Raw genomic sequence first — 13120 nt, 5'->3', positions numbered from 1 at the left:
AATCAATTGTCATAAAAGTAATAAAAGAAGCATATGGAAGTCATTGTCCACAAAACCAATAAACAGTAAAATGAAATGGTTATATATAGAGTATTGCTGTTTACTGAATTGAACAAGCTTGATTTCCCCCCAACAGCCTTTTAAGATTATTGAACCCAGACGTAAATGGGCCAGACAGCTTACTTGTAGTTTCAGAATAAAAGGTAAAAATCCATCCCATCTATCCCTGACAATCTAACCTTTGGAGCTGATAATCTGAAATAGGACAAAATGCCCTAGAAGAAATATATCTGGGGGTCATTTCACTTGGAGACTGTAGGTCACTTCCAACAAAGCAATCAAATATCTAATAAAACCTTAAGATCACATCTTCGGAGTATAGGCAAGCAGACTAAATTAGATAAGATGAAAAAGTTTGAATCCTTTTATCTGCAGTAAGGAAAACATAGCCACTGAATATTATTTCTTCTCTATAATCAATGTGGAGTTTGGCAAATGCTCATTAAGGCTAAGTTTGCTTAATATGATAAGTAGTAACAATTTCATGCCTTGAGATTGTATCAATTTATAAAGTGGGAAAAAAAATTATTTTACTGTCTGTCATTGAAAAAGTAATTTTTACAAAAATGATATAAACTTCTCTCATTATTTTGATGAATTTGACTTTCTAATAGGCTCTACAAAGATCATTTCTTCTATAATTATAGACAAAACTAGAGTCTTATTATTGAATACATCAATCAGTATTTATCAGAAAACATTGGAAATAGGTAAAATAAATTTTAATTTATTCAATTCATATCTTCACATTGTTTTTACATTTGGATATTCAATAAATGTAAATATGTTATTTACATGTGTCAACAATTTAGAAACGATTTGAAATACTCTGTATAGAAAATAGTAAAGAAAAATTCTGAATAAAATTGGTTTAAAATATTTGTTACATATATTACTCATATAAATGAACTTAATATGTAACCCATATTTTTTTTCTTCACCAGTTACTAAATTTTTAAATCAAAGTCTTTTAAATAAAAGACCACCTTTATTTATTTAATTTTATTTTATTAGTTTCAAGTACATTGAAAGTACATTGTATAGTACATTGTTTAGACATTTATATGGTTTATAAAATGATCCCCCTAATTGCTCCTTCTCTCCTCTGGCTTTCCACCTAACCGATACATTAATGCTAACTGCATTACCTATGCTGTGCTCCTCATCCCCATGAACATCTACCAACTACTAATTTGTACTTCTTTAACCTTTTGCCCCATTCTCCCATCCCCCCAACCCCCATCCCCTCTGTCTGTCACCTAATTGTCCTCTATATTTGTGAGTCTGTTTTTGATTAGTTTGTTCTTTTTGTTTCTTAGATTCCAAATATAAGTGAAATCATATGGTATTTATCTTTCTCTATCTGACTTATTTTACGCAGTATAATAACCTCTAGGTCCATCTATGTTGTTGCAAATGATAGGATTTCAGTTTTTTTAATGGCTGAGTAATCCTTTGTATATATAAACCATAACTTCTTTATCTACTCGTCTATTGATAGGCATTTAGATTGCTTCCATATTTTGGCTATTGTAAATTGTGCCATGAATATTGGGGTGCATAGATCTTTACAAATTATTGTTTTGGTTTTCTTTGGATAAATTAAATTGGTACTCTCACATATCATTATAAAACAAATGAAACATAAACTTTAAGTTAAATTCTACCTAACTTTTCTCTCCTCCTTTCCTCCATCATTAACTTACTCAAGATTAAATTTTTGGAAACCTGTTATAGCAAATATTGATAAGGCATGCCCCTCCACCCCAAATTTTCACTGTGCTAATTTACATTTATTTATAATCTCTTCTTGCCTTCCCTTTATCTTGGATTTTATTGAGATACCTACTTGAATAAGTCTTCTGGAACACTTTGGTTCTTACTAGATATTTTTAGAGACCACATTAAGAAATAAAGACTACTAAAATAACATTTACTAAATTTCTGCTCAGAGCCCTGAACCAGACAATTTTATCTGAAAGAACAAAATCACTTTTGCATTATAATATTTACAGGTTATTTGATTGCTTAGTGCCATTTTAAAATTGATGATTAACTAGTTCATCTTTATTCTGGAACTTTCTGGAAGATAGATGAATGGTGTGGACTTGTAAGGTTTTTGGGGAGTTATATTTAGTACAATCATAGAAAGCGAATATATTTATGATATTAATTATTATAACTGAACCTAATTTCTGAGAATTGAAACTCAGTCATTTTTCATGTGAATATTATATTTGTTCAAAATACTGAAATTTGAGAAGAGCAAAATTCTGTGAAATATTATAATTTACACTTAAATATATTCATTATCCTGCTGATAATAGGAGTGTCTGCTCTTTCTGCTAAAATTTTAACTCTAATATACCCTGCTTATGTACTTTTATTATTGAACTGATTACTGAAGAATTTAACCTTAAAGCAGGGCCCTTATAAAGTGAATAGCAATTGGTATTACATGTGTTCTGTCTTTGATTTTAATCTTAATCACTCTGAGCATGGGGTTGCATTATGAACAAGTAGATTCAGAATTCAACATCCTAATGTAGTAAAAACTGAATTACATTCATGTAAAGCAGAGATGCTCCAAGAACTTTATGACCAGATATGTGGAAGTTTGAGTTCCTGACCTTAATATCCAGGAGTCTTTGCAGAAAGAGCAGCAAACACATCGTCTTTGTAGAATTCATTGTCAGGAGCTGGAACATTGTTAGTTGAATAGTGACATCAAGTCCCATTCTTGAACAAAACTAAAGCAATATTCTTAGCATGATGTGGCATTTCCATGAGTCTGTTTTTAAGATTCATTTGTGGCATTAAGGTGAGGCTGTATGAGGTACTTTATAAAAAGCAAGAAAAATTTGTATTTTACTATATTTCAATGAATATCAATATTAGGATTAGGAATATAGCCAGTGGAATAATAGTTCTGGTTATTTAATATAAAGTTTAAAAATCAATAGAAAGTAAATCTCTTTAGTCTTTCAACATGCATTAAAATTTATTGTTTGATACCAAAACCTGGTAAAGATAACACAAAAAAAGAAAACTACAGACCGATATCTCTCAGGAACACAGATTCAAAAATCCTAAATAAGATACTAGTGAACTGAATACAGCAACATAATAAAAAGATTATATATCACAATTGAGTGGGCTTCATCCCACGGGCACAGGGATGGTTCAACATACGCAAATCGATTAATGTGATACAACATATATGCAAATTAAAAAATAAGAATTATATGATCATATCAATAGATGCAGAAAAAGCCTTTGACAAGATACAGCAACCATTTATGATTAAAACACTTAACAAAATCAGTATAGAAGGAAAGTACCTTAACATAATAAAGGCCATATATGACAAACCCTCAGCCAACATCATACTTAATGGTGAAAAACTAAAAACCTTCCCTCTAAGATCAGGAACAAGGCAAAGCTGTCCACTATCGAAGTTGTTATTCAGTATAACATTGGAGGTCATAGCGAGTGCAATCGGGCAAGAGAAAGATATAAAAGGCATCTAAATAGGAAACGAAGAAGTCAAACTGTCACTATCTGCGAATGACATGATTCTCTATATAGAAAACCCTAAAGACTCCACAAGAACACTACTAGAAACAATAAGCAAATACAGTAAAGTTTCTAGATACAAAATCAACGTTCAAAAATCCATAGCGTTCCTATACTCTAATAATGAAGTGTCAGAGAAAGAAGTGGAAAAAATAATTCCTTTTGCAATTGCAAGAAAAAGAATAAAATACTTAGGAATAAATTTAAAGAAACATGTGAAGGACCTATAGAATGAAAACTACAAGACCCAATTAAAAGAAATTGAAGAAGATACTTCGATTTGGAAATGGAAACAATTTGGAAATGGAAAGATATTCCGTGTTCTTGGATTGGAAGAATCAACATAGTTAAAATGATCTTAGTACTTAAAGCATTATACAGATTTAATGCAAACCCCATCAAAATCCCATCGGCATTTGTTAAAGAAATAGAACAAAAAATCATCAGATTTGTATGGAAGCACAAAAGACCCCAAATTGCCAAAGCTATCCTGAGAAAAAAGAATGAAGCTGGAGGCATCACTCTGTTCGACTTCAAATTATAGTACAAAACCAACAGTAATCAAAATGTCATGGTATTGGCAGCAAAACAGACACATGGACCCATGGAACAGAATCGAGAGTCTAGAGTAAATCCATATTTATAAGGGCAAATAATTTTCAACAAAAACACCAGAAACATACAGTGGAGAAAGGAAAGCCTCTTCAATAAATGGTGCCGGAAAAACTGGAAAGTCACCTGCAAAAGGAAACTAGACTGTTGTCTATCACCACACACCAAAATTAACTCAAAGTGGATTAAGGACCTGAATAAAATACCTGAAACCATAACAACAAAAAAACAAACGGTCCAATCAAAAAATAGGCAGAGGACCTGAACAGACACTTCTCCCTAGAGGACATACAAATAGCCAACAAATATATGAAAAGATGCTTGACAACACTAGCTATTAGGGAAATGCAAATCAAAACCACAATGAGATGCCATCTCACCTGTTAGAATGGCTATAATCAACAGGATAAGTAATAACAAATTTTGGAGAGGATGTAGAAAAATAGGAACATTGCTGGTGGGACTGCAATTTGGTACAGCCACTAAGGAAAACAGTATGGAGTTTCCTCAAAAAACTAAGAATTGATCTACCATATGATCCAGCAATCCATCTACTGGGTATTTACTCCCAAAACTCGAAAACTCATATCTGAAAAGATATTTGTAGACCGACATTCGTAGCAGCATTATTCACAGTGGCCAGGACATGGAAGCAACCAAAGTGTCCTACGATAGATGATTGGCTAAAGAAGCTGTCATGCATATATACAATGGAATATTACTCAGCCATAAGAAGAGATGAAATACTGCCATTTGCGACAACCTAGATGGATCTTGAGATAATCTTGCTAAGTGAAATAAGCCAGACAGAAAAAGTTGAAAATCACATGATATCACTTATAGAATATAAAACTAAAAGCAGCAAACGAACAGGAAAAACAAACAGAGAGTCATGGACGTGGACAATGGACTAGTGGTTAGCAGAGGAGGTGGAGAGGGAGGGGGAAAATAAATAAAATGTTTAAAAAAAAATCCTAAAAAAAAAATTGAAGCATATTCCATCACATTCCAATGCAAAAAAATTATTCTTAATAATAATATAGTGAGTTCTTGAATATAGATTTTTGTGTTATTAATAAATATAGTTTAAAAATTTTTTAAAATTTGTTTTTATTTCTTAATTCAAAAGAAATAGCTTCTCATTGTTAAAAGTGTAGAAAACACAGAAAAGAATCAAGAAAATAAAATTTAATCATAATCTAACACTTAAAGAGCACCATTATTAATATTGTTATTATTTTCTATCACTTTTCCCTCTATATGTACAGTACACATATATTAATGATTTACATATTTGGGGTGAAATTATACATAATGGATATTTAAGATTATTTGGATTCACCTAGCATTTATTCCCCTTCCTAACAACTCCTAACTTTCTATTTCAACATCACCTCACCATGTGTGGAGTATTGGTGGGACTGGAAATCAAGAAGCCTTTTTCTTCTCCAATCATGGCACCAGCAGTTGACTCTAGATAGAACAATTAGACTCTTTCTCTCAAGACTTTAGATCTTGAGTGAAGTAACAGAAACATGGGTGGGATGAGTGTAGGGAATATAAACATTTGGAGCTCAGTTATCTTGATAGACAAGATGAGAAAGATGGTTGGGTAGTTCTCTTCCCTGTTTCTAGTCTTATGTCTTATCCTGTTTCCTGGACTCTTGTCTAGATTCTCTTACCTGCTAAACCTATAAATGCTTGAAGGATTTTAACTAATACACTGAGCATTCAATTTTATAATCTGTTTATTTCACATCTCTATATTATGACAAGAGCAGGTACATACAAATTTGCCATGGCCCTTAGGTTCAATTTCTAGAAGAGGAACTAATGATTACTTTTAAGTCTTTTTTTTAAGTTTTTTTGTTTTATTTTGTTTTTGTTTTTGAGAATAATTGGGGAGCCTGTGGCATGGATTGTAAACTTTATTGAAATAAAAAAAATTTCTATGTTTTAAAAAATTTATTTGAATATTAATATTAACATTATAATGTTAATCCATTTCCTTTTTATTTACCTAATATTACTTTGTACATTTTTCTTTCAACTTTTTTACTATTTTCTTGTAGGTATACTCTTAAAAATATCTTATATTTGGATGCTTTTTATCCCTTTTTAAAAAAACTTCAAAACCAGTGTTCATCTTTTAATGAGTGAGTTTAATTCATTTATAATTTTGCTAATACTATATCTATTCTGTTATTCCTGCTTCCTAGTGATTACCTTACGTTTCGTTTTTTTAAAATCTTTTGCTAAAGATCTTTTGTTAAGATTATCACATAGTTCAACTAATGGCATACTCTGCTTATTGCTCCTTGAAATGTCCTCTTTGTTTTATTCTCCCTTCACAGAAAAGGATCAAAAAATAAAATTTAACCATAATCTGATACTTAAAGAGCACCACTATTAATATTGTTATTATTTTCTAGAACTTTTCCCTCTATATGTACGGCACACATATATTAAAGATCTACGTATTTGGGGTGAAACTATACATAATGAATATTTAGGATTATTTGGATTCATCACTGATTTCCTTTCTCTTTACAACCCTGTACTGACTTTAATGTCCATGGTATATGTTTTTGCATAAGCATGTATTTGTAATTTAGAAAGTGATGTTTTATGTGTAGTTAAGTTTTATATAGTGTGTTGTATAATTTATGTGTATGTATATGCTTTAATTTACACAAATGGTAGATCTTATTCTCTTTCTTACCTTTTTTAAAACACATTTTTAAAACATGTATTCATCTTGCTTTATATACATTTAGTTTATTGCTTTTGAAATCTGCATTTTATTTCATGATAGTCACCAAAATTAAAATATCTTTTACCTAGTGATGGATGCAAACAAATTCACAGACAATTCTTGTTCTTCTCTCATATACTTGTAGAATAACTTTTAGAGTGTACTTCCAGGAGTGAAATTGTAGGTCATAGTGAATGCATATATTTAATTTTAATGACTACTGTCATATTGTTCTCCAGGATGTCCATGCTTATTTACATTTCAAGCAGCAGTGCAGAAACGTTCCAATATCTCCACATGCTGACCAACATTTGGTATTATCTATGTTCTATTGCCAATCTGATAATCATTGAATGCTCTTTCCTTTTTTATTTAGTTTACATTTTTGTGAATACTAAAAGTTTGAGAATTTCTTTAAATACTTGTTAGCTATTTAAGTTTATTCTTTTCTGTATATTCTATATACTTTGACCATTTTTTTCTAACATGTTTCTGTCTTTTTCTTGTTACTTCGTAGGAGTTATTTCTACATTTTAGATTAGATAATCCCTTAATGTTTAGAATTTTAAACATTTTCTACCAGTCTATCACCAGTATGTTAACTTCCTTTTTCATCTATTTTATTGCACAGCTATTCATCAGTTTGGGGTGCCATGGTTTTAGTGATTTGTATTTTTTGGATCTAGTTTAAGAAATTTTCCTCCACCCAAAGGTCGCAGTCAATATTTCTTAATAATCTATTATTCCCATTCTGGCTGATCTAGCACATATAAATATTAATCTCTATGAAGTTTGTTTTTCTCTTAAAGTGAGCCAGTTTTCCCAGAGCAACCACTGTAAGCAATCTTTTCTCCACAGACTGACAATGTCACCTTTACTGAGCCCGTGTCTGTTATCTTTTTTGTTCCATTTGTTGTCTGTTCTAGGCCAGTACTTCTGTAGTTTTATTCCTATGTCTTTAAAGTATGCCTTACTCTCCAGTGGAGCAATAAATCCTGGTTTGCTGCCTCCTCCCCCCACCCCGCCCCCCACAACATTGCATTAAGTCGTAGTTCATTTAAAATTACCTATGAATGTAAAATAAGTTTGTTGAATTGCTCAAAATTTTTGGTAATGTTTTGATGAGAATTGTATGGAAGTTATAGATTAATTTAGGGAGAACTCAAACCTTTAAAATATTGTCATTCTATCCATATCCATAGTCATACTCTCAATTTATTCATCTTTATGCCCTTTTATATTTTAATTCATTTCTTCTTTAAAGGTGTGTGGATTCTTTTAATTTAATTTCTACATAGAACTTGTTAATATGTAAATTGTATTTTCTTTATCTTTGTTATTTTTCCAACTTGTTATTTCTAGTTTAGAAAAAATGTTACTGAATTTTGAAAGATGTTCATTCATCTGTCCCCTTACTGAGTTTGTCACTAGGTTTTATAGTTTAACTATTCTTTTGGGTTTTCCATATAGTTTTCCATATAGTTGATCATATATCATCTGTAAGTAACAATATATTTGCCTCTTTCCTACCAATACTTGTATCTATTTTGTGTGTGCGTGACAGTGCAATGGTGAAAATATGTATTGCTCTGTGAAACAGTAGAGATGGGAAACATCTTCCTTCTTTTATTTTGGTCTTCCAAAGATTTCATCTAAAGTTTCTGCCTTAATGTGAGGGGGTTTTTTTGATTCAGTGTATTGTCTTTATTAAGTTAAGGGTGTTTCATTCTCTACCTGATTTTCTGAGACCCTGTATCAGACATAAAGAGTGAAATTTATCAAATAATCTTCATCTATTAAGATAACCATGTGAATATTTCTCCTTTACTATACTAATGTGTCGAATTACACTGATAGATTGTTCTGGTGTTAAAAAAAAAAATTCTGCCTTCCTGGAGTAAGCTTTATTTACCATGATTGTTAATATTATTATTATTATTTAAGTGTAGATATTTACTATTACCTCAATTAGGACTTTGTATTTTTGTTTATAGGAGTTATGTTCTCATGTCTTCCTTTTTAATGTACTATCATTATCTCCTTTTGAAATCAAGGTTACACTAGTCTTTTACAATGACTTGGTCAATGTTTCCCTCTTCTCTATCTTCTGAAAGAATTTGTAATAAAAAAATGAATTATATGTGCCTTGAAAACTTGATCAAAATAGTCTGGAGCTGAGTTGGCCAGAGGCTCTTTATTTTAGTGAGGGAAAAGGGGAATTGATTGATTACTCTTTAAATTTAATTGTTATTAATAATTTCAAGATCATATTACTTTTCTGCCAGTTTTTACATATTACAATATGCAAAACGTTATCCACCATGTAATTTTCAAATGTATTGCTTTATAGTTCTTTATAGCATTTTATTCTATTTTAAATTTCTATTTTATCTGTAGTTATTTCTCTTTCAGCATTCTTATTTTGAGCTGTGTACTCTCCATCTCTTCTCCATCTTGCCATTGTCTATAGTGTAAATTCATATAAAGAAACCAACTTCTGATTTTATTTTCCTCTTTCTCTGTTTTGGTTTATTTCAATTTCACAGTTTTCTGTCTCTTTCTTCCTGTTTTATTGGTATAGTGTGTGGCTCTTTTTCCAAATTGTTCAGCTAAGCATTTCCCTAATCTGTTTTTAGTCATTATTGGTTTATGATAATTTACTTAGTATTAAAGGTCCCTTTAATTATCGCTTTGCCTTTATATTTCTATTGACATTTTTCTTCTATATATTTTTAAAAAATATTTGATTCCCAGCTTGGAGAACCAGAATTTCAGTGTTCAGATAAGATGAAAAATATGCTCAAGCAAGCTGGCCTAGTCACTATATAGCTCCTCCTAGAAAGCCCTGTAGCCTGGGAATAGAAATCCAGGAAGTCTGCAAATGAACAGGTGTGGGTCCTGGCTTGTATGAACCTTTGTAGTCAACATGCCTGGCCAAGCCCTTTGGAATTTGTTTTTGCTTTGGGAATTTTTAATAATATAGTAACTAGCTGTTCATTAAAAAAGCCTGGAAAACACTTATAAAATAATAAAACATAGGAGTGTGGGTATATCTTACCCAGAAATCATTCACCCATAGTTAACTATGAACAAATGGTATATATCCTTTCAAGTTTTTGAGGGTTTATGTAAATATTTGTTCTTTTGTTCATTTTACATGCAATAATAAAATAAACTCTCATGTATACCTACCACTTAAATATCTTTGAAGCTTTCCGAATGCATCTTTCTTCCTTTCCCATCCAGAAGTAACAATCTTAAATTTTATATTAGTCAATTAATTGCTTTTTTTCATAATTTTGCCTTATACATTTAAATTTTTAATCTTAATATAAATAAATACCATTTTATTCTTCTGTGGCTTTCTTTTTTTTTTTCCTGATATTAAACTTTTGCTATTTAATCTTATTTAAATGTATAGCTCTAAGTAATTACTTTTTGTTCTTGTGTGGCATTCCATTTTACAGATACTACAGTTCATTTTTTCATTTCGTTATGGATATTTGGGTTATTATTTTTTAACCTATGGATTATTTATTGGTGGAATTTTAAAAGATATTTTTCTATTGTATATGTTTTAACTTATTACATTATGATCCAAGAATATAATCTCCAAATATTGGTTAGTTGAAAATAAATGTTTCCTATTACATGGAAAATAGTAAATGGGCTTTTTTTTTCTGTTTGGAAAAAAATATATATCTTCTCTTTGGTTAACTTTTAATATATTTAAACATTGCATATACTAGTTAAAGCTGATAGATAATTTAATTTAAATCTTTATAACTTGTTTAATTTTATTTATAGATCTATCAGTTTCTGAGTAAGATATTTCAACTATAACTGCTGACTTATCTACTATTCATACTTCTCTCTTTCTATATATACACATACACATATATACATATATACACATATACACATATACACATATATATCGGAAAGTGTTTATGTTGTTAGGTACATATATTTTGTTGCTCTTTATATCTTCTTAATCTACTGTTACTTTTGCCAGCATCTTACTTTGTGACTTAGTTTTAATTTTCGATTGAATTATATACTTTTTTCTAATTAAAATTTGTTATCCTCATTTTTTGTTGTTCACATCTGTTGCTTTTATTTTTAGCCTTTTTACATCTTTTCTTTTTTAAAGTATGTCTCTTATTGATAGCATATGACTGAATATATTTTTTGAAAGTCTAATCAAAGAATCTACCTTTTGATTTGAACATTTAATCTATTTACTTTTTTGACTTTGATAATTAATAAATTTATTCTTTCTATACGTGTATCTATCTATCTATCCATCTGCCTATCATCTATCCACCCATGCATCCATGCATCCAACCACCTGTCCATCTATCTATCATCTACTATCACTACTTACCATCTGATCATGCCTTTCCATCTTCACCACTATCAGCCCAGGTCAAGCCACCATCATCTCTCACCAGTTTTTGGCAATAACCTCTTTACCGCCCTTGTTGCTTCCACAGTTTCTCCACCACAATGTAACTCAACTCGGAAGCCAGCATAATTCTGTTTAAATGTAAGTCAGATAACATTCATTTTTTACTCAAAACCATTCTATGGCTTCTCATCTCATTCAGACTAAAACACAAAAATTCTTACAATAATTTCTGACACCAACTTAATCTCCAATCCTCACAGTTTCTCTGACTGCATTGCATTATACTTTCCCCTTTCTCACCAGCCATGGAGACCTCCTTTTTTTTTTTTTCTGAACTGGCCATGTTTGTTCCCCTCAACAGCTTTGCACTTCCATTCTCTCTTCCTGGATTGCTCTTCCCATTTTGTCTTAAGGGTTTACTTCCTTATTTCCTTAAGTCTTGGCTTAAATTTCAACTACTCTTTACAGATCAAACTCCACCCTCACTCTTTAACCCCTTCCCTATTTTGTTATTTTTCATAGCACTTATCATTCTTAACATATCATACTTTTTTCTTATTTTATTTATTGTGTGTTTCTCCCAATTGGCAGTTAGTAGAAACACAATAAGTGTTTGCTTAAGTAATAAGCAAATTACAATTACTGACTTATTAAGACTATTTCTGCCATTTTATTTCATATTTTCTCATTACTATGCTTTTTTTTATCTTCATACTTTTAATGAATAGATTTTTTTATTGGATTGAAAGTTTTATATCTTATTTTTATTCTTGATTTTTCTCTAACATTTTTGTCTGTGGATTTTTTAGGCTTATCAATCTCTGTCATTTCTCCAATATAAGAGAAAAACATAAACATGATCTTATACCTCTCTGATCTTTCCTTCCTCACTGGTCTTACTTGTACCATTCGAGAATTTAGAATATTAACTATGAATATATTACATTGATAAGTAAACATTTTTAGCTTTTTACTCATTTAACTTTGTGTATAGTTTTCAGTGTCTTTTTGGTTTTATTTCCCTTCTTATTAAAATACTTCCTCCAAAACTTATTTCATGGATGGTTTTTTGTGGGCCTGACAATACTTTTTTACATGTTTACATTTCAATAATAATTTATCTGGGTAAAACATTTTAGGCTCAGAGTTCTTTTCATTCAACACATTGCAATAATATTCCAATATTTTTTCTGGAGTAGTGTTATTATTGAACAATCTGATGGTGTTGAACAATCTGATTGTAGGTGGATTGTTCTTTTTGTATCTGAAAGTTTTCTTAGAATTTTCTCTTGGTCTTTAGTGTGCATTCCACTATGTCTAATTGTGGAGGTTTTTAAATTTAATTCGCCTTTTTATTACTCTATAAGCTTTTCAATTTGATGTACTTCCTCATCTTTAATTCTTACTGTTAATGGTATCACTCATTAATTTTTTATTTGCATTTTTACCTTTGAAATATAGACATTTCTTCTTTTCTCATTCATTTTGCCTAACATCTTTTTTTTCCCTATGCCCCTTCCTAATTCTTTCTGAGGCAGATTTTTGGCCTAATCTTGCACTTCTCTAATTTGTTCTTCTCTGAATCTTCTCTGCTCTTTATGACATTTATCGAATTTTTATTCCCACTATTTCACACACCTATTATTTCCATTTTGTTTTTGTTTATAACTTTTAAATGTTATTAATATCTTCTCTCTCTAAATCTC

This window comes from Pteropus medius, unplaced genomic scaffold, assembly GCF_902729225.1.
Source record: "Pteropus medius unplaced genomic scaffold, Ma_sr-lr_union100, whole genome shotgun sequence".
Taxonomy (NCBI): domain Eukaryota; kingdom Metazoa; phylum Chordata; class Mammalia; order Chiroptera; family Pteropodidae; genus Pteropus; species Pteropus medius.
Note: the sequence above shows the minus strand (reverse complement) of the source record.